The sequence below is a fragment of the Canis lupus genome, chromosome 37 (assembly GCF_003254725.2).
Source record: "Canis lupus dingo isolate Sandy chromosome 37, ASM325472v2, whole genome shotgun sequence".
Classification (NCBI taxonomy): Eukaryota; Metazoa; Chordata; class Mammalia; order Carnivora; family Canidae; genus Canis; species Canis lupus.
In genome coordinates this window covers 28,939,270-28,962,460 of record NC_064279.1, presented here as the reverse complement: position 1 = coordinate 28,962,460, position 23,191 = coordinate 28,939,270, and the positions used below count along the sequence as shown (strand labels likewise).

At 46.2% G+C, this 23,191-nt stretch overlaps 1 protein-coding gene and 1 long non-coding RNA gene across 4 annotated transcripts in view; both read right to left on the bottom strand.

Annotated features, from left to right (window-relative positions):
* The window catches only part of SGPP2 (sphingosine-1-phosphate phosphatase 2), a 101,571-nt gene that overhangs the window by 77,524 nt on the left and 856 nt on the right, over positions 1-23,191 (bottom strand). The window lies entirely within an intron of this gene.
* Positions 1,168-23,154, bottom strand: LOC118353475 (uncharacterized). The gene is made up of 4 exons (XR_007408970.1): positions 22,758-23,154; positions 5,385-22,653; positions 3,462-3,540; positions 1,168-3,164 (listed from the first exon to the last, which is right to left on the bottom strand). It is a non-coding gene; the product is annotated as an uncharacterized LOC118353475 (long non-coding RNA).

Sequence of the window (23,191 nt, the reverse complement as noted above, 5' to 3'; positions counted from 1 at the left end):
TAGAACCATCTAGAAGTTCTTAGTGGCTACCCAGAGAGCTGAGGGACACACATGCCTGGACTTCACCCCTATGGTCAGTCTGATCTACCAGATTGGGAGTGAGGCCCAAATTGGTTTATTTTTTAAAAGCTCCACTGTTTGATCCAATTGTCCTATGTTGGGAGGAGGCAACTGAAACTCAGGCTTGGCTGAGCCTTGGGTCAGTCAAGCCAAAAAGCCTAGGTGTCTTAAGAAGCTCAACTACCTGGGAACAAATTTCTATGAACTTTGGACGCCCTGTCCCCGTGAAACCTCTGTGGTTCACGGGAAGGAGAAGCCTTTTCTGAATCATGGACTGGGAAGACCTTTCACGATGGGCCACCTAAAGTTTAGCCCAAAGTTGTCCCATTGGCTCCGAACTCGCTCCTGTCTCGCCCACGTTCTCCTGGCATCGAGGCGTCCACCTGGGCGGAGCCGTAGCCCATTTCGCCCCGGCTGCTCTCCGCAGTCTGACCCCCTGAGACGGGACCCGGGCAACAGGACCAGCAGGCAGCAGCCAGGGAGAGCCAGCAGGGATAGAGTTTTCCTTCTCTCTGTTAGGAAGATAAAAACCACCAGTTTCTCCTCCCTTTACCTTTCGACTCTTGGCAGGTTTAAGAGAAAAAAAAACCAAAAACAACCAACTCCCCTGAATTGCATCGGCAGAAAACGCACAAGGTGGAAAAGGCCTCATTCCTGGAGGCTCCAAAGGGGCCCTTAGAGAAGAAAGTTAAGTGGTAACGTCCACGTGGTTGGCGTCCACGTTATGGTCAATGAAATGGCCAAACGGCCCCTGGCACCCTCATCACAAGAGGCAGGACCGCACCCCGGCCACACGCCGGGGCTTCCATCCTTGCTCTGTCATCCACGAGCAGCAGGGCCCTGGCTCTGCGCCTGTGTCCCCAGCGCTAGAAACAAAAACCTCACCCTCCCGGAGCTGTGAAAACTAAATGCATCAATGCACACGAAGTGTTGCGAACGGTGCGTGGCCTGCAGAAAGTGCTGGGTGGACGTACGCTGCCCAAGACAGTGGCGACAAGGTTCACTTGGCCCAGCGCTCAGCGGCCACCGCTAGGACCACGTCCCGTGCACCCCGGCCATCGTGCTCACAGGCCACAAGCATCCCTTCTTAAGATCCATGCATCACTATTATCTTTTTAAAAAATTTATTTATTCACGAGAGACACAGAGAGAGAGAGGCAGAGACACAGGCGGAGGGGGAAGCAGGCTCCATGCTCGATGGGGGACTCGATCCTGGAACCCCGGGGTCACACCCTGAGCCACTCAGGTGCCCCCAAGCATCACTATTCTTTTCCTTTTCTTCCTTCCTTTCCATTCCCATAGACGGTTCCACATTCATCTTTTACTTTTCCTGCCTTTGTCACATTATCAATCCGAAACCAAAGCACCAAGCGGCTCAGACACTACGGTCACCCGTCACAGGGCAGAGCAGGTGCCGGACACCTGCCCTCAGACACGAGATGGGGCGTTTGTGTCCGAGGTGGCCGTGCCTCCCAGGACAGCTCGGGACCCAGGCCCCGGCCCCTGGTTCCGTGCTTCCCAGGCCAGGCACAGAAAGTGCAGAGCACGTAGGCTCGAGGCCAGCAAGGTAACTCTTCCCACACTTACAGGGCTAGATAAAGAGGCAGCTGGAGAGCGCCGTGCATTGTCACCGGCGTCACCTAAATACTAGTGTGACTGTCCAAGCACTCTCCCCCAGTGGGGCGAGGAACACATTCTACTTTTTTTGTTTGTTTAGGTCCCATGAAGACAATATGCCAGGCCTTTCTCTCCCTTCAAAACCACCCCCGGATGATTGACGTCATCCGTACTCTGCAAAACAGCTTCTGGAAAGTTGTTTTAGAGCAGACTTCTTGGTATTTTTTCCCTCTAAGTGTCTGATTCCAGCTTTTCCTCCCTCTTTTCTCTTTAATATGGTTTCTTTGCATTTGCTGCTTCTGACTAAAAGTGAAGACATTGTCGGGGGGGGAGTCCATCTAATTATGAGAACAGGAATGCATTCTGCATTTGGTCACTATACATTTTTTTCTCATGTTATGAGGAATATACACAAAGAGGTTGGTATTCATAAGTCGATACCGGGTAAATCTTAAAGGGTTAATGAAAAAAAAAAAAAAAGAAGCAGCAGAAGAAGAATATGTCACCGCCTTGACAAGGACCCCGGCACACACGACAGTCCCTGGGCCTGGCCGCCCACGCCCAGGAGGCCACCGCAACGAGCAAGTTCCCAAGGCTGTGCTCTGGGGGCCGGGCAGGTTGATGGCCAGGCTCCCACACACCACCCGGGCACCTCAGTGTCCTCGGCGGTACAGTGGCCACAGGAGCTGCTTCGGGGGTGTTGGGAGGACACGTCCCCCCTCGTCTAGCTGTCTGCGTCCCCGCAGCACTGCCTCCACCTGCCACCGTCTGCCGCCCGGTGGGGATTGGGCCTCCTTCCCGGGTCGGTCAGCACCGAACACATGGCCTTCTCCTGGCTTCTCCACCGTGTCCCTGGGGCCCAGCTCCACTCTCAGGGAGCACTTAGCACTCAGCACTCAGTAATATCTGGAGAACGACTAAGGTGTCATCAAGAGGCTTCCGTGGACCCATCTACAAGGAGGAGCCCTTCCCACTTCTCACGGTTCGCTCCCTCCAACCAAATAATCTGCTGCTTCACTTTGTCCTCTGTGTCTGCCGTCCCAGCGTGGTTCCCTCTACGGCGAGGCGGGGGTCATGCTGCTCTGCCCCACTGGGCGGCGTGGCCCGGGTCCCAGGCCTCCTCACTGCCCAGCCATACTCCCTGAATGTCCCAGGAACTCAGCTTTTCAAAGCAAAGCATCGGAGACATCATGTGCTGCTTACTAGGGACCACCCGTCCCCTTCGGCTTGTTAGCAGAATCCAAACTCAGGTTCAAACCTCAGGCCACAGGGCAAGTCAATCTGGGTGACTCTACTTTCTCCTTTCTCAAACTCACTCGCAATTAGGGGTGGCCACACCACCCACTCCGGCCAGTGAGAAGGAGGTGGGGAGGAACTTCTACATAAGCTTCTGTTTTCTTCATAAAAAGGATGGAGATAACCATCATGACCTCTACCTCCTTCCCAACGTGAACATGGCCATGATGCCAGGAGCAACAGCAGCCATCCTAGATGAGACAATAAGACAATGAGCTAAGGATGGAGGAGCAAAAAGCAGCAGCATGAGTCCCTGGTGATATTGTGAAGCAGCTGAACAAACATCAGCCTTCCCCAACCCTAGACTTATTGTTACACAAGAAAAAATAAAAACTTTAAGTAACTATTAATACAGCTAAAAAATATCTAGAGCAAAAAAAAAAAAAATCTAGAGCAAACAAGTTCTTGACTGATCTACTGTGTCTTTCTCCACAAGTGCAGTTCTTCCTTTTTCCACATTTTCTCATTTATGTCAATGACATACTCACTATGCTCCATATTTTTCAGGCTCAGAATGCCGAGTTATCTTTCAATAGAAGAGGCGAAGAAAGCATCCACCTCCAAGTCCTGCAAATCCATTCAGAACGTCTCAGTCAGGTCAATAAGGGTGTGCTGTGCACACAGGCATCTATTACAGTGTTTGCATTAGCAGAAAACATGGAAATGATCTTAATTGGCACAACATAAATCATGACAAATAACGGGTAGAAAATGGGATGTTACGTAGTCATTAAAATACTGTGAACAAATATTTGTTGATGTGCGACAAAGCTCTAGATTTATCAACTGGAAGCTCAGGTTGGAAAACAGGACTTTTTTTTGAAAACCATATTTAAGGATGTATATAACGTATGCACAGAAGTGTCTAGAACGGGATACCCCAAAATAGTAACAGTGAATATAATATCTCTGGGTGATCTGGGTCCTGAGATCGAACAGTGACTAGTTGTCTTGGATCAAGCCCCCTAGATCCTCAGCCTGGTATTCAAGAACAGATTGAGTGGCCAAAAAACCAACTTTATTCTCACTTTCTCCTCCTGCCTTTGTGGGTCTGGTTTCCTGTTGCTTTCACACGGCACATCTGTTCCCACCACAGCCCTTTGATCCACGCTTCCCTCCTCCTGGAGTGTTCTCTTCATTTCCTCTCACAACTCAAATCCTCTTCATTTTTCAAAACCCAACCTGTCCTTTCTCTCAAGCCTAGTCCTAGGATGAGGATCCTGGGCCAGGACGTGGATGAGTCAGGGTAGGTCCATCCAAGCCTGGTGCTGGGAGGATTCAGAGAAGCCAGAGCTCATCAGCCTTTCCACCTCTACATCCCCCAACAGCAGATTTGCACACCCTAATCCCTCCAAAATGACCCTGTGTCTCCTGGGGACCACTGCCTGCATCGAAGAGTGCCATCCTGCTCCCTAGGACTGCACCCAAATTCCTCCTACCATTTCTGGGGGTGTCTTGAGGGCTTCTACCCTGGGAATGCTGGCTATCCTCCTTTACTCTGGAATTTTCTAGACCAGGAATGGCAAACTCAAATGCCTCCATGGGTCAAATGACTGATGTAAGTCAGCAAAGCCAATGTAGGTGTGAGACAAAAGGGGGTGGTGAGGCCTGCTCTGGTTTGAGGAGGCAACAGCAAGTGGAAGCCAGCCTCTCAGGTTGTGCAGGAGTGTGAGCCGGTCATGCTACATCTTCCATGTTCTCAAAAAGCAGAAGCCAGAAAAATCTAGAAAGTTTTTCCTAGTAAAACCACATGGGAAGAAAATGTGTACGTGGTCAACATTTGGTCCTCCAGGCCCAGGTCTGTGACCTGTGCTTCATGGTTAAAAATGGGCCACCTCCCTAGGCAAGGCTACCTCCCAACCACAACAGTTACTACCTTCACCCCACATGGGATGACCATTTTCCTATGCATGGGGCTTAGGGGCCCTAGAGTGGTGGCCTTATCCTCAGAACTCCACACATAGTCAAAGGAAAGGGGTCCTAGGAAACTCCTTTTCCCAATCACTGCCTAGTTAATGCTCTCCTGGGTCGGGGGTTTGGCCAGGAACTGACAGGAGTCCTGATACCCACATGCTCAAAGCTTTACCGTGTTACCCGTGCACACAATGTCTTTTCCCATTTTTAAATTCTCTTAACTTACAACACTCTAGTCTTTGGTGTGAAATCTGTATATCATAGACTGTAGTTAAAAAAAAAAAATCTCCAGGAATATTTTTCCATGTGACATCACATTTATTGTTGTCTAAAATCTGAAAATGTCAACTGTCCTAATTCTAGATTTGGTGAGTTTTGCATCCTCTTCATTGGTCCTTTAGAAATCTTAAAAGCAACATCTTTCAAAATGTTCACTTAGAGTTTTCTTAGGGGGAATGAGGAAGAATCTGAGAAAGGAAGATCTTGTTCAACCTAACCTTGATAATCTTTGAAACTTTGTCCTCCCCAGGTGGTGTTCATCTATTTGCCCGCCTTCCTGATGGACCAACAGCTCTTCAGGAGCAGGGAAGGTGAGACGGAACCGCTGCGGGAGCTCAGAGTACAATCCGGGGTCTGGCACACTGTCAAGAGCTTCATGTATTTGGATGAACATTGATCGTATTATCTCAGAGCAAACAACATAATACTTTGCATAACTCAGTAATTTCAGACAAGGGGAAGCAGGACCTGGGAAAGCATGTTTATGGCAAGTGATTGGATACTACAAAGTATCTGAAGGAAGAAATATAAAAGTGAATATACTTCAGTACAATTTAAAGCACATTTGACCCAAATTTTAGGGTGGAAGCCATTCTGAAGTGGCCCAGGGAGTAGATTTGCACCACCTGGAGGGCCCAACACTCCCCCGCCCCACCACTCAGGCCCCGCCGTAAGAGATGAAATCTATTCCAGAAAAGACCTGTTGGAAAAGACTGCAGTAGGGGCTCTGGAGCAGAGTGTCAGTAATGCCCTATTAGCCGGGGCACCAGCAGGAGCAGAAGTAGCAGCCCTGGTGGCAGGAGGCAGCAGGAACGGGCATGGAGACAGCATCTGAGAGCTCCCTCGGTGCCCGACACAACACGACACGCATCAGGGTTCCCAGCCATGACCTTACTCACCCTCAGAACTCTAGGAGGCGTGTATGCACTTGTTGCCTCCACTTCACAGACAAGGCAAGCAGGGTGGGCGAGCTGAGGCCACACACCCCAGGTGACGCGGTTGGGAAGCACGAGAAGCAAGGCACCAGCTTGGTCCACGCGCGGCCTGCCTCCCCCAAGTCCTGCACGGACACAGAACACGCAGGCCTTCTGCTGGGGGCGCTCCTTGTGGCACATGCGCCAAGTGAACACCCCCAAAACCAATGGTCAAAAAAATCCGAACAGCAGAATGATGGCAACACCTGCGCCGGCCTAGCACAGCGCCCGGGGACTACAAGCCAGAGGAAACGGTAGGAGGGACAGGAGGGAAGCCCAGCGCTGGGCCCCTCACCTCCCGCTGCGCTGGCCCCTCCGAAATCCTTTCTTTCAGGAATGAAATAAGCTGAGATCGGGGGAAAAACGGTTCACAGAGTGAAGCCAGGGATTCTTTGATTTCTGGATGCGGTGCTTCTACTTCACAGGACAGCCACCGCTCAGATGGTATATTTTCCATTTTACTTTTGTGACTCTTTTCAGGGGAGAAAGCACTAATGGTGTCGTTTTCCTTTAAAGTGTGGGTGTTTCACAAAGGCCACCACCTGCGAGTGGGTCAGCTCCTTGGGCAAAAGCCGTGAGTCACACGTGGCCGCTGTGTGTTCGGCTCTGCTCACCGGGCCCCACTGCCAGACATCGGGGGGAGCAGAGCCGGAGTGCCAGTCCTCGGCTCTCAGAAGCAGCCGGTCTGAAATCCAGTTTCGACCAGCACTTTCCAAATGTATGTTGGAAAACATAAGGCAAGTGCCATATACTCAACTCTAGGAGATGAGACTGGAGTGACGCTTGCGGGCGGAGTCTCTCCAATGTGGATTCACAAACTGCCACACACTTTGGGGTTCAAATAGAGGCTCAGATGCACATTGCAAAAAGAAACTACTTTTTAAAAATGGTTTTGGGAAAAACAAAACAAAACGGTTTTAGGGCGCCTGGGGGGCTCTGCAGTTGAACGTCTGCCTTTGGCTCAGGGCGTGACCCCGGGTCCTGGGATCAAGTCCCACACCGGGCTCCCTGCGAGGAGACTGCATCTTCTCTGCCTGTGTCTCTGCCTCTCTCTCTCTGGGTCTCTCATGAATAAATACATAAAATCTTTTTTTTTTAAAAAAAGAACAAGACAAGAAAGTGGGCTATCACCCCTTCTACTCAACATAATACTGGAGGTCCTTGTCTACTCAATAAGGCAGAAACAAATAAGCAAATGATTGGCATAAGAACTGAAAAGGAAGATGAAAAAATCTGCTTTTTGGCCATTTTCAGAGCAAACACAAAGAAACGAGAGACAATTTGTTAGAATCAATAAAAGTTTGCAAGTTTGCCAAATCAATACACAAAATTCAATTGCATTCCAACATGCCAGCAAAAAAACAATTGCAAAATATTGTTTTAATGGTAACAAACACATAAGGTAATTTGGAATGAATCTAGCAAAAGGGGTAAAGATTTTATGGAGATAATTATAAACCCTACTGAAAGATATTTAAAAAGACATAAGTAAATAGCAAGCCCTAACATGTTCCGGGGTAAGAAAATTCCATATCGTAAAGATGATAATTACCTCCAAATTAACCCATAGATTTAATACACCTCAATTAAAATTACATTAAAATTAATCTTATGTAAAAATTATTTTATAGTTCTTTAGGGGATTAAGGGATATTCATTATTTTTAAAAAGACAATATCCACTCTCTTAGTTTTTAAAATCAGGAATTACATTGCTTGATTTTAAAATGAAAACTGACAAATTCTTATATTATACAATTAAGAACCACACCCGACAGTGGACAGTGGTGGCTGCAATGCCCCTACCCTACGCTGAGTCACACTCGAGGGTCCCTTCTCTTTAAATACTGTATCAGCTTAGGAGGAAGCAGGTTCCAACACAAAGCGTGCCCAGGGGCCTGCCGGCAGGTGACTCAAGACCAACCACTTGCAACTGTTTGGACCTACAACAATAAAAAGAGATTTCCCTAAATGACTTTTAAAGCAACAGCAAAAACTACTTGCCAAAAATTGTCTTAAGGGTGGGGCGGTAACCACAACAGTGGCTTTTCTTAAGACCTTCCTGGGCTCTCTAATGATACGGCTTTGGCCCAAGTTGAGGAGAGATCTTTTCGAGGCCAAATTCTTTTTAGCACATTAAGAAATGCCCATGAGCGCAGGAGAATGAGATGTGTTTTAAGCTCCAGGCATTTCATATGGTTGTTGGGACAGAGTCGGAGAAGGTGTACTGTAACTTCACGTGGGGTCTTTATGCAGTGACGTGGAGGGAGCCATTCTGTTCCACTGAAGAAAGCTTTGGAGCACTTCCAATGGTTTAATAAACATCCCCTCAAGGGAGACACAGAAGCAAGACTGCTGATATTTGGGGCTTTGTTGCAAAGATATCCATGGTAATAAAAAAAAAAACAGTTTTATGTGGAACAACCTTAGTAATCTTAGCAACTAAAATTCCTCAAAAGTACAAAACATCCTCAGGGAAAGTTTTTTTTCAATAAAACAAAAATAGTTTCATTGTCTCTAAACATAAAACCACCACCTTTTTACTGTGAAAAAAAAATGCAGAAAATAAAGAAAAGCATGAAGAAAATAAAAGTATGAATAAGGAAATATTCAAAGATATTCAGAAAGAACCACTGGTAACATTTGGTTCATTACTCCAGATCCTTTAAAAAAAAAAACATTCAAATATATGGTTATGCACTTTTTGAAATTTGGGTTATATTATGATATCATTTTTTATTTTTTATTTATTTATTTTTTGATATTTTTAAAATTGCTCTTTTTTTTGCATTTCCATGTCTAGAAATATATGGAATTTTAATTACTTTCAAGATCTCCTTTGGATGTCATTATTAAGTTCTTCCCTTTGTAGAACATTGTTGAAAAAAACCTTTGATAAGTAGTTATATTATAAACACTTTTATTTTATTTTATTATTATTATTATTATTTTTTGCAGGCTCCGTGCTAGGAGCCCGATGTGGGACTCGATCCCAGATCTCCAGGATTACACCCTGGGCTGCAGGCGGCGCCAAACCGCTGTGCCACTGGGACTGCCCTATAAACACTTTTTAAAAAAGATTTTATTTATTTATCTGAGAGAGAGCAGGAGAGCATGAGCAGGAGTTGGGGGGGGGGTTGGGGGAGGGAGAAGCAGCCTCCCCGCCAAGCAGGAGCCCATGCGGGGCTCGAATCCAGGACCCTGGGATCATGACCTGAGCCGAAGGCAGAGGCTTAACCGACTGAGCCACCTGAGCGCCCCTGATAAACACTTTCTGGCGACGAACATCAGCTGTGGGAGCAGGGCGTCCATCCACCGAGCAGACGAGCAGACGCAGTGGGTTTACCGCTTGGGGAAGGGCTCTTGGTGACTCCAGCCAGAGCAGGAACAGCAGCCAGTGCTCGCCCGCAGCTCCCCTGGCCGCAGCTGCAGCCGCCCGTCCGGAGCACCGACGAAATAAAGAGGGGCTGCTTTGCTCTCTACGTGTATTAAGGAGAGATTTATCTTTTACAATTTTTAAAAAAATTTTTTTTAATTTATTTATGATAGTCACAGAGAGAGAAAGAGAGAGGCAGAGACATAGGCAGAGGGAGAAGCAGGCTCCATGCACCGGGAGCCCGATGTGGGATTCGACCCGGGTCTCCAGGATCGCGCCCTGGGCCAAAGGCAGGCGCCAAACTGCTGCGCCACCCAGGGATCCCCCATCTTTTACAATTTTTAATCTAAAATAAGTCAGCTGTTCTTGGTGAAATCACACATGAGCAAAGTAAACCCCCCAAATCATGGCTCCTGGTTTGATTTCGCTGCAGTTTACGCTGTACCAGCTGGAGAGCGTGGGGAGAAGGCAGAAAGGAGGGCGGACCTCAGACGACCCAGTGGGGACACTCGCGGCTCAAGACAGACCGAGCGTTAGATTCCAGGGACACTGGGACTGCGAGCAGATGTTCTGCGGTGTGTGAAGACGGGGTGGGAAGCTTTCAGCATGTTTACAGATCGAGAGGGAGAAACGACACCTGGAAGAGACTGAAGATGCACTGACTTGCACATTGCAAATCTGACCTACTTGCAACACCAATCGGAAGTGGCTCCACAAAAGGAAAAAACATCAGATTTTGTTAATGCAAAAAAATCTTTTTAATGCAAAGGATCTGCAGCTATAAAGCATGTGAGTTGAAACGAAGTTAGATAGGAGAGAGAAATAAATAAAGGATAGATGTGCTTTCGGACCCTCAACTATTTCTCCGTGTTCTCCCAAGTCAGGAAGCCAGGGTCAAGGGCAGGGTTGCGACCCAGCCCTGCAGCTCTGGAAACAGATGCAGCAGCATGGCTGGCTCAAACCCAGGAACATCTCCCAAATGCTGCTCTGCATTTCCTGGGCTTCCTGCAGAGTGCACCAAGAGCGCCTGCAGTAAAGGCTGTGAGAAGGGCAGGACCAATTTTTACAAGGCAATGGAATTTTAAAAAATACATTATTTTGACCTAACTGTAGATTCCTAAGTATTTGCAAAGGTGGCACATCTCTGCACATCCACTAGACCCTTCACCCACCTTCTCCCCATGGTTCCATCTCACATAATTACAGCACAATATCAGCGCCTAGCCTCTGGCAATGGGACAGCGTGTGTATACAGTTCTGTGCTGTTTTACTACACCTGTGTGGACGCGTTGGACCCATATGACCACCACTGCCATCAAGCTACAAAACTGCCCCATCACCACAAAGATCCACCTCATACAACCCCTTCATAGTGATCCTCTCATTCTTAACCCTTGGCAACCACGAATCTATCTTCCATCTTTATAATTTTGTCATTTCACGAATGTCATATAAATGGAATTATATACACAGTGCAATCATTTGAGATTGGCTTTTTCACTCAGCACGATGCCCCTGAGAGCCATCCAAGTTGTTGGGTATATCATGAGTCTACTCCTTTTTACTGCTGAGTCGTATTCCGTGGCATGGATGTACCACAGTTGATTTAGCTATTTATCCAGTGGGGATGTTTCGGTTAGTTTTGAGTTTGGGCTGTTATGAACAAAGCTCCTATAAACGATCATGTACAGGTTTTTGTGTCAATAAGTTTTCATATCTCTGGGATAAATTCCCAGGAGTGTAATTGTGGGCTGCAAGATAAATGTATATTCAGTACGAACTTTTAAAGATGAAGTACGTTCTTATAGTTTAAACAAGTCCCTGATTGAAGCAATATACTTATCTACACCAGGAAGTACTCAGGATGAGTGTGGGAAGTCTCATTTCTAACCCTGTAGTGAGTGGTACCAGAGTGGTAAGCATGAAGAAAATCAGGGCTAGACCATTTCTAACCCAACATGTTGGAAAAATTCAGGTGATTCCTTCAGGGTCAAAACTTGTGGACAATAAAATATGGCTGAGGCATTAGATGGGGCTAAATGGAGGCAAAATTAATGGATCTAATGGATCCATTAGTCCCCTCCTTTCCAAGAGTAATGGTTATCAGAAATATGCTCCTGGATAGATATTGGGGATAGCAACCCACTCCTGCCCTTTGAGGGCATGTGTGATATAACTGAGCATGGCAAGAAGGCAGCCCTGAAGCCTCCTCGGGAACTAGGGAGAAGGGGAGACCCAAGGCTGGGAGGACTCAGAATTGTCTGTCACCTTCTGCAGTTCACCACAGAACTAATTCATTTCCTGCTTCCCCTTCACATCATCATAATATGGGGGTAACACCCTCTAAGCTGCTGCCCTCCTTGCTCAGAGTCGCAGGGTCTCTAAGCTTTCCCTAGCTCCTGCGGAACCCGCAGCCTTTGCCCAAGGTACTGAAATATCGCCTGCACTCCACAGGATGCGAATGGTGGGCTTTCTGTACCCGGAGAAGGTACAGGTGGAGAAGACGGGAACCTGCATGACTTACCTAAGCCCACGGATACCTAGGAGCTTACTCCCTCTCTATCCCCCTTCTCTTCCTCAGACTCCAAATATTTTCTCCTTACAAGGAAAGATTAGTGATAGATCGGTTAGGAGCTTATGTTAACGGACACACAATGGAAGATTCTGACGCACAACGGATAAATTACAAAAGACCATCAAAAATCAGTAGGTAAACACCCCCGCTAAAATCACGGTGGAAAAAATGGATAAAGCAGACGACCAGACATTCACAAAAAGAGTGATACAGGTATCTGCTGAGCTGAAGAAAAATATTCAACCTCATTAGAGGCAAAGTATGTTAGACTGATGAGAGGCTTTCATTCTGCTCTCAAATCGGCACATCACTGTTGAGAAGGGAGTGTCCCTAACGGCTGACAAAATTCACGGATGAAAACGCCGAGAAACAAGGCTTTCCTAATGCGTCTGATACCGGCCTACAGCATACTCCCTTCTCTCTCTCTCTCTCTCTCTCTTTTTTTTTTTTTTAAGATTTTTTATTTTTTTTGAAACAGAGATTGAGAGAGAGAAAGCATGAGCACAAGCAGGGGGAGCGGCAGAGGGAGACGCAAGCTCCCCGCTGAGCAGGGAGCCCGATGTGGGGCTCCATCCCAGGACCCTGAGGTCATGACCTGAGCCCAGGGAGGATGGTGAAGCTTCACCGACAGGGGCCCTACAGATACTTAATTACAAAGAGAAAAACGTTTTCTTGGAAGAAACCACTTAACACACTTTTAAAGGTGTTCGAAGTAAAAATCACTGGTGATGGAATAAATCAGCATTTTGTGTCTCTTGATATGATACACTAAGGACACAGTTTCTGGCTGCGGTAGAAGGATTCCCACCCTAAATGTAGAACCTAAATGTAATCGTGAGGAAATACCAAACAAGTCAGAACTGACATTATACAAAACAACCTGCCTGGACTCCTCAGAGGTCAAGGTCAGGAAATGCAAAGAAAGACTGGAGAACTTCCAGAATGGAGCAAGGTGCACAGATTGTATTCTATTCCCGCACGGTGGTTATTTATACAGGCTGCTAACATTAGGAAAACACGGGTCAAGAGTATGTAGGAATTTCTCCGTCATATTTTTGCAGATTTTCAAGAATCTGAAATTGCATCAAGAGCCGAAGAGTTAAAAAGAAAAGGTTTGTTTTATTTATTTATATTTTTTAAAGAAAAGTTTTTAAAAATAATACCTGATGCTGGCCTTTATTCCCTAAAACCCAAACGTCCCCATAAACAGTCTGTAGAGAGGACGGGTTATCATATATTTGCACACTGGATGCTGCGTGGCATGAAAAATGAAAACACTACACATCCTGTAGGATCCTACTTGCCTACGATTGATCCTATCCTATCCTATTGAACGTATTGATCCTACGTTCAATAGGAGATGAAACTACATTATGGTTGATGGAGGCAAAAGAGTGGGTACCTGGGAGAGGATGCTGTTGCCTGGCGGGAGCCTGAGGGGGCCTTCTGGGGGTCAGGCCGCGTCCCCTTCCCTCCTCTGGGCGGGGGTTGCGGGGAGGTAGACATCTGGTCAGAGGTGTCACCTTGTACACCTATAAGATCCGTGCACTCGCTGTATCTGACTTACAATAAATGCAAAGAAAAGGAAAACAAAGGAAACGAAGATAATACTTGACAACTAGCAGCCTTGGATTGCCGTGTGGAGCAATACTTGAGATCCATTTTCCAAAAGGCAACTTGGCAGTGAGCACGAAAACCGAAGTGAGCTGCTTCTGTGGTTCTCAGGAAATGGTTCGACATTTAGACTCAAGGCGAAGCCAAAGATAAACACTGAGACTACCTAGATGCACACGTTAGGGAGTGGGTGGAAAATAAAAAACAAAACCTAAATCCCTATCGCAGGGTAAGTCACGACACAACTCTGGAAGTCCCAGCAGCGAGGCCCGGGGACGATGCGGGGAAACGTTCACCAGCCGGGCGCCGAAAGCCACTTCCAAAACCGTATGCGGAGAGAATGTTCACGACTTAAATCTTCTGCACGTGCACAGACCTAAAAGGAATCGCTACTCGGAGACGTGAACGTGTCTCCGTAGGCTGCAAAATGAATGCGGGAATTTTGTTCCCTTCTTTATGCTCTTTGGTGTCACCCACCACTTCTCACCATAAACGTGAATTACTTTAAGAGTTGAAACACGTACGAATCAATTTCCAACGTATTTGAGATCTTCCTAGCTGAAAATCATCAAAAGATCAAAATTCAGAGAGGAAGAGAAAAAAGAAACCAAAAAACCAAAACCCCAAACCCAAGTTCTAACAGAGCCTCTTTTCGCTTGTGTGGTGCTTTTAACAAAATCTTTGATGTCTAGTTCATGGCTACTTTTAGTCACCTTCCACGAGAGGGCGATTTTTTTTTTAATTGCAAAAAATCCACGTTCACCTAAATCCTTTCTCCACCAATTAAATCCCAGCTTCTCGGCTCCCAACATTGAACCCGAGGAGCCTTCTGGTTCACCAGCCTCCCCTCCTCTTCCTCGTACCCACAGGGGCCTCGCTTTGGCAGGCTGTTCCCCATCAACTGTGCTGGGAACAGAGATCTTGCCTGGAGAAAAATCAAACCATCCCCGGAGATTCCGGAGGGGGCATTTCTCCAGCGGTCCCCACGCCAGATAAACAGCCTTAACAGGGGCAAGAGTGGATCTGCTGGTTGGTTGGTTGGTTGGTTGGTTGGTTGGTTGGTTTAATAAACAAATGGGTATCTTGGGGCCCTGGAGGCAATACTGAGACCGGTTCAGCCCCCTTTCAAGATCTCAGGTGGTTATTTCCTTCCTCCTCCATCCACCCCGGCTTGTGCCTCAGGATGGCTCGGATTCTTAAAACGCTTTGCTAATTAGTCCATACCCGGCCTGAGCCTGAAGCGGGAGGGAGGGCAGAGAGACCCGCACCGTGGTCTTTGCTGGATCTTTCACGTCTCATTTTCTCCGCACGTGCCATGCGTCTCACCCGCCAAGTGGGGTACTACAGGCCGGTGGGGGCCCCCAATTTCAGCATCTTCGTGGATCCCTGACACAGACAGAAGCACTCTAAGTGTGTTGCTGGGAAACCGTGACAGGATTTTCTCCCAGGAAAATTCTGTGCCAAACAACACGCAAGAATGCCTTTGTTCGAGACGTAATTCTTATCAGGACAACAGAGGATTTAATAATTAACAAAACCTGTAACAACAGAAGTGAGAGTGCTTTTTTTTTTTTTAATTTAAAAGGCTGACATCTTAATTCTAAGTCAAGAAAATTAGAATTAGACAAGGTTCGCTGTCAACAGCTTTCCTAAACCAAGTAATTCAGTCACATGTTTTAAGTCGACAGGTGTTTGTTGCTCCCTAACCGACTCCTAGCCGGCCCTACAGCCCCTTCCAGGCTCCGAGCAGGGAGAGCAGACCAATAAAAAGTTATTCATTAGTCAGAACCTTTCATCAGTTTCCCGGATAAAAGGGAAGGAGCCAACACGAAAAAAAAAAGCAGGAGGCCACATTCAGGCTTCGGCCTGCAACTCGGGCTCTAGGCCCCAGCTCCAGCCAGGATTCCCGCTCCGATTTCTAGATGCTTCTCCGGCCTGGACGGTGTCCATTCGTCCTCCCAGGGCCACACTACACTCTCCTCCACGAGGCCGACCTCCGTGGACCTCGTCAGGCGGCCTCCCAGCCTCCCAGCCTCGGGCCGAACGGGGCCCAAGTTGCTCGGCTGCTGCCCCGCCGCTGTGCCGTTCCCCTCGCAGGCCGCCCGGGCAGCAGGGCCCCTCTGGCGGTTCGCTCCCCTGGGGCTGAACCCTCTCCCCAGCCCCCGCCCCCGCTTCCTAGGCTGAAAGTCACCTGCTCCAAGATGCTCACCCTGAGTGACCTCACCTTTGAACTCCCTTCCATTACCCGCCCCCTTTTAGAAAAACTTAAATAGGCTTTATTTCTTAGAACAGCTTTTTATTTGCAGAGAAATTTACTGATGCAGTTTTATTAACTAAATTCCATACTTGCAGACTTCCTGGGTTTTTACCTAACATTCCCCCCCCCTTTTTTTGTACTCTATTCCAGGGTCGCATCCTGAAGATGCTACAATTACATTCAGTTGTCACATCTTGGGCTGTTCCTGGCTGTGACTTTTGTCAGATGTTCCTTATTATTTGGGGCCTGGGCAATTTTGAAGAGTATAGGTCAGGTATTTTACAGAACGTCCCTCAGTTAGGATTTGTCTGGTGTCTTTCTCATGATTAGACTGAAGGTGTGGGTTTTAGGGAAGACCACCCACGTGAAACGCCACTTCCAACATGTATCGAGTGTATATCATTTCAACATGTGTCAAGAGCACATCCCATCAACATGTCTTAGACTTTTGCTGTGTCTGATGGGTTTCCATACTATAATATTACTCCTCTGTGCAACCCACACTTAGAAAGAAGGATGCTATGTTTCTTCTCCTTTTTTTTTTTTTAAGATTTTATTTATTTATTCCTGAGAGACACACAGAGAGAGGCAGAGACACGGGCAGAGGGAGAAGCAGGCTCCCTGTGGGAAGCCCGATGCGGGACTTGATCCCAGGAGCCCGGGATCACCACCTGAGCTGAAGGCAGATGTTCAACTGCTGAGCCCCCCAGGGGCCCCTGTTTCTCCTCCTTGAAGTAGAACCATTGGGTATTTTTTTTTTGAGGTAAAATATATATAACATAAAATTTGCCATTTTAACCATTGTTAAGGGTTAAATCCCCCCTTAATTTCTTTCCTGCTGAGAGTCTTACTCTGCCCATGCTGAACATTTCACTCTTCACCAAAAATTGCAATGTGTCTTTATGTTCTATTGTTTAAGATTTCCCGGCAAAGAAAAGAGATTCTCATTCTTTTTAAGATTAATTTATTGAGACAGAAAGAGAGTGCCCATGTGAGCAGTGGGAAGGAGAGAGAGAGAGAGAATCTCCAGCTGACTCCCCACCAAGCCTGGAGCCAAACCCAGGGCTCCATCTCAAGACCCTGAGATCACAACCTGAGCCAAAACTAAGAGTAGGATGTTTAACCGACTGAGCCACCTACGTGCCCTGAGATCCTCACATTTTCTTTTTTTTTTTTTTTTTTTAATTTTTTTATTTATTTATGGTAGTCATACAGAGAGAGAGAGAGAGAGAGGCAGAGACACAGGCAGAGGGAGAAGCAGGCTCCATGCACCAGGAGCCCGACGTGGGATTCGATCCCGGGTCTCCAGGATCGCGCCCTGGGCCAAAGGCAGGCGCCAAACCGCTGCGCCACCCAGGGATCCCCCTCACATTTTCATCTATTTGATTCCTATTGCTCTTTTAGTCCCTCAAGACTTCATGAGCTCCTCTGCAGATGGTGAGCTACTCCTGCTATTGTCTCCCTGGTCACAAACCTATTACTATTATCAGCCTATTATTATTATTAGCCTAATATCCTAATATTATTATTAACCTACATATTCTAGTATTTTTTGCATTGCATCATGTTCTTTGTGGCTTTCCTAGGACAGGACCTAGATCTTATTTTCTTTGTATCTTTATTTTTTTTTAAGAGATTTTATTTATTTATTCATGAGAGACATAGAGAGAGAGGCAGAGACATAGGCAGAGGGAGAAGCAGGCTGTCTTTGGGGAGCCTGATGTGGGACTCGATCCCAGGACCCCGGGATCACGCCCTGAGCCAAAGCCAGATGCTCAACCACTGAGCCGCCCAGGTGCCCCTCTTTGTACCTTTAAGGATGAGGACTAACCCAGTAGCTGATCAGGAAATGTTGGCTGGCATCTTGATCTCACTCACATGTGGAATTTAGGAAGGAAAGCAGGTGAACGTAGGGGAATGGGAAGAGAAGAAAAGGAGAGTGGGAAAACAAACTGTAAGAGTCTCTTAACGATAGAGAACAAACGGTGGGTTGATGGAGGGAGGTGGGTGGGTGATGGGGATTAAGGAGGGCTCTTGTTGTGATGAGCACTGAATACTGCATGTAAGTGATCAATCACTGAATTCTACTCCAGAAAGCAATATTGCACTGTATGTTAAGTAAAATTTAAATTTAAAAAAATGTTGGCTGGAAATAAAGGAAGAAAAGATGAGATAGAAGCAGAAGTGGCCTATTGGAATGCCTGCGTGGCTCAGTTGGGTTGAGATCTGATCTCAGGGTTGTAGGATGGAGCCCCACTTCAGGCTCCATGCTCAATGCAGAGTCTGCTTGAAGTTCTCTCTCTCTCTCTCACCCTCTCCCTCCGCCCCTTGCCCTGCTTGCACACAGGTGCATGCTCTCTCTCATAAATAAATAAAATCAAATAAGTAAATAAATTTTAAAAATCTTTAAAAAATGAAATAGAGGTGGCCTATTTTCTCCCAAAATTAAAGAGGGTGTTAATATCTGGTAGTGGTGAGGGTACTGCAGTCACAGTTACGTATCCTGGTCTGTGGGACAGTTCAGTATTGAAATCCATTAATATATGTATTTCTGCCCAGCAGTTCCATGTCTGGAAATTTAAATTTAAAAGACAAAGACTGAATTCAGTGTTGGCAGTGATTTTTTTTTTATTTGACACCCAAAGCAAAGGCAATGAGAGCAAAAATAAACAAATGAGACTACATCAAATTAAAAAGCTTCTGCACAGCAAAGGAAAACATTAACAAAATGAATAGGCAATCTACCAAATGTGAGAAAATGTTTGCAAATCATATATCTGATAAGGAGAATTGTTTTTCAAATAATCTGATTAAAATGGGCAGAGGATCTGAATAGACATTTTTCCGAGGAAGATGTACAGATGGCCAACAGACACAGGGAAAGATGCTCCACATCACTCATCCTCAGGGAAATGCAAGTCAAAACCACGGTGACATATCACCTCATACCTGTTATTATCAAGAAGACAAGAAATAACAAGTGCTGGCAAGGATGTGGAGTAAAGGGAACCCTTGCACCCTGTTGGAGGGAATGGAAATTGGTGCCGCCACAACGGAAACAACATGGAGGTTCCTCAAAAAATTAAAAATAGGGGCTCCTGGCTGGCTCAGTTAGTAGATCATGCAACTCTTGATCGTGGAGTTGAGAGTTTGAGTCCTGTGTTGGGTGTGGAGATTACTTAAAATCTTTATGGGCGCCTGGGTGGCTCAGTCAGTTAAGCATCTGACTCTTGATTTTGGCTCAGGCCATGACCTTGGGGCTGTGGGATCAGGTCCCTCCTGGGGTTCCATGCTCCCCAGGGCATCTGCTCCGAATTCTCTCTCTCCCTCTCCTTCCGTTCCTCCCCCTCTCCTCTCTTTCTTTCTCTCTTGTAAATGAATAAATCTTAAAAATAAAATCTTTATAAAAATTAAAAATGGAAATACCACATGATCTAGCAATTCCATTTCTGAGTATTTATCTGAAGACAAAACACTACCGTGAAAAGACACCTGCACCCCCATGTTCATTTCAGCATTGTTTACAATAGCCAAGATTTAGAAACAACTTTAGTTCCTTGGATGAATGGATAAAGAAAACGTGCCACACACACACTGGAATATTCAGCCGTAAAAACGAGGGAAATCTTGCCATTTGTGAGAATATGGGTGGAACTTGAGGGCGTTATGCTAAGTAAAATAGGTCAGAGGAAAACAAATGCTTTATGATCTCATTTATATGTGAAATATAAAACAAACAAAAATCTGAACTCACAGATTAAGAGAACAGATTGGTGGTTGCCTAGGGGCACTGGAGGTGGGGGTAGGTGAAATGGGTGAAGAAAATACAAACTTAAAGTTACAAAATAAGTAAGTCATGGGGATGTAATGTATATTTGCAAGTTGCTAAGAGAGTAGATCTTAAAAGTTCTTGCCTGAGTGGCTCATTTGGTTAAATGTCTGACTCTTGGTTTTGGCCCAGGTCATGGCCTCAGAGTTTCGAGACTGAGCTCTTCACAGGGCTCTGCACTCAGCTCAGAGTCCGCTTGAGATTCTCTCCCTCCTTCTCTTTCCTCCTCTGTCCCTCCCCGTGTTGTGTGCACACACACTATTTCTAAAATAAATAAATAAAATCTTTGAAAAAAAAGTTCTCATTCACAAGAAAACTGTAACTATAGGTGGTAACTAGACTTACTATGATCATGTCACAATATGGTACTTACAAATATTGAATCATTATGTTGTACACCTCTAACTAATATATTACGTGCCAATTATATCTCAATTTAAAAAGATAGTCAAGATATATAGAAAGATACGTATACAAAGATGTTATTTTTAACACACACAAAAAAAAAAAAACAGGAAAAAACCCTAAAAGCCCAGCAAGAGGCCAACTAAATGATAGCACATCCATTCTATGGAGTACATTCTATAGCCCCTGAAAATGAGGCTGAACATGTACTGAGTGATTATCTTCATGCAGTGGTATCATGACCATGGATTTAACCTTTTCTTTGTATTTTTCCAAGTCTTCTCATGGGAACAATATCTGTAACTAGAAAAAAAGTGATCCAAGGTACCTTTTCAAAGAAGTGGGTTATTTTACCATTTCAAACCTTGAACATCCACAAAAATCAAAACTGGAAGTTCAACCTGTGGGCCACCTGAGCTATAACCAAGCCCAAATGTCAACGTGGCCGAGACCACTGCCTCCAGCCAGCATCACCATTCTCGCCCTGAACACTCTAAGGGCAGTGGGCCCCGGGAGAAGGGAATTCAGAGCTTCCCATCTCTGTCTTCCAGCTTCTCCAGACCCCACTTCTGGCCTGGACCCTGGACATTGGTGTTTTGTTTTTGTTTTTCAAGCTCCTCTGACTGTAATGCACAGCCACAGGTGGAAAGCCACTCTGTTGCACTCTGTCCCACTCAGTTGCACTCTGCCCATTTTGCAGATGAGGCCTGGAGAAGTTCAAAGTGACATGGAGGTGGAGTCAGACCCAGGTCTCCTGATTCCTAAGATGGTTCTTTGCACTTTAGCAAAGCTAATAAAATAAAGGGTGAGTTTTTGTAGATTGACATTCTGGGAGGGCCCCAGCTGTTCTAAAATCGGGGTGTAAAGGTTTGTATAATAACGTATCTTTGATCCCTGCCTCAACCCAACTGTAGAACTATGTCTGAGCAAATAGTTATTAGAAAGTATTTATCGAGCTCAGTATAGTTTGGAAAGATCACTCCAGTCTAACATAATGATAGGGAAAGGCGCTGCAAAGTCTACCTTAATGCAACTGTGTTGAGTAAGCAAAGGTGATAAAAATCAAAATACCATTATATCCAAGGCTGGCTTTACCCCAGAACAAATAAACATTATTCTAAGCAGGCCTCTGCCCTCCTACTCGGTCCCAGGATCCCTGCCTCTTGCTCTTGGCTACTGCCAGGTACGTCCTCCCACGGCTACCCTTGCAAACCAGTTATCCTAGGATGCGGAAAGTGACATGTTCTCTTTCCAGCCAACCTCGACCCGGCTCCCAATCACCCTGACACCTCATACCTTCGCAGTGAGACAGATAAAATGAAACCCTGGGATTTTTCCCTGGAAGGCGTACAGAAGAAAGAAGTTTAGACTTGAGAGTCAAAAGATCTGTGTGTGTGTTTCTGGGAAGTCCTCCACAAAGCATTTAACCCTTCAGGACTCAGACCTGTCTGTGAAAGTCATGACTACCGAGAAATCTCCGAGGCCCCCTCTGACTATTTCAATGACAGTTTTGAACAATCTCAGCCCAGCCCTAGTTAATCTTTAACTCAGCAGAACGTGCTGTTACGTTGAGACTTGGTCCAGGAAGTTCTTAATCATTTCTGCACTTGTCCCGTTTTAAGGAGTGAAATAAATACAGCAAATGTGGGAAGTGAGAATAATTAGATTTGCTGCGTTCTAAAGCCACCCAAATGAAGAAAACACTTCTCTATTGTTTGGAGGGTCTGCAAGGTGAGAGCTCTAAGCGTCTGAGAGCTGATTTCTAGGCTACGGGGAAAACACTTGATTTTCAATATTTACTCCTCAGTTTTAAAAAACCTGTGATCTTTTATTTTGAATTTTTAGCTCTCTCTCTCACTATTCATGCTCTATAGTGAGTGAAGCCCTGTTGGGATGGGAAGGGGGGAAACCCCTACCATTTGACTTGCTGAAGCAGCAAGAAAGACAAGTCTTTGCAAGAAATCTGCTTATCTTGCTTTTAAAGGGCAGATTTTATATTGCAGTCTGCGCTCATTTATTCGCAGAATTCACTGAGCTCCCATGTGAAGAAAATAATGAGCACACCAGGCAAGTTTCCTGCATTTTCAGAGCTTACCACCCACTGGAGCAGCCTGGCAATGATCAGATACCACCACCACCCCCAAAGGCATATTTACGTAATGGGATAAATGCCATAGTGAAGAATCATCAGAATGAAAGAGAACCTATAAAAGGGGGAGAGAGACTGGAAGGTGAGCAAAGGGGTCTCTTGAAGAACTGACCTTTGAAAATGAAGGATGAGGGGTTATTTGGAGAAAGAAGGAAAGGCCCAGGGGCCAGCGGCCACAGGGAAGGACAGCTGTTGGAGAGTCTTCCAACTTTCCCCTTAGGCTCTTATGAGTTATCCAGGACAGGTAGGCAATCATTTTCCTTTGGGAACTCTCCCCGTATTTGTAAAATATTAATCTTCCCAAGTCACCTGAAACAAACCCACATTTAAAAACATTCACTAACCTCTCCTGTATCGAATGCTCCCGTGGGCTATTTTCCCCACCATCACACACCAGTACACGGACTTCTTACCGTGAATGGTTAGCTCCATCTAAGTATTTCATGGCCTGTAGTGAGTGAGGTCCTGTGTTGGGTGGGGGAGAAACCCCTACTCTGCAGCTGGTGCACAGGCTTTTGAAGCAGGTAGAAGTCACCTCTCTGCAAGACCCCTGCTCCTCTTGCTTGTAAAGGGCAAGAGGATCCCTTTGCAGAATTTAGTTCCATTATCAAAGGTAATGCTTAAAACAGTTTGAAAGGCATTAGTGGGAAACTGCGTCCTGCTTCATTCAGCCTCCGGAGTTGGAGAAGCAGGGGAAGCGTGGGGAGAGAGAATCAGAAGGGGCCCTTGCATCCACCTGGGCGCGACGCGGCGTACGGTGCGCACAGGTGTGCGCGGGGACCGCTGTGCCGCCTCCCAGGCAGGTGGCCGGGCCTCACCTCCTACTGTGCCCCACTGTTAAGGCGAG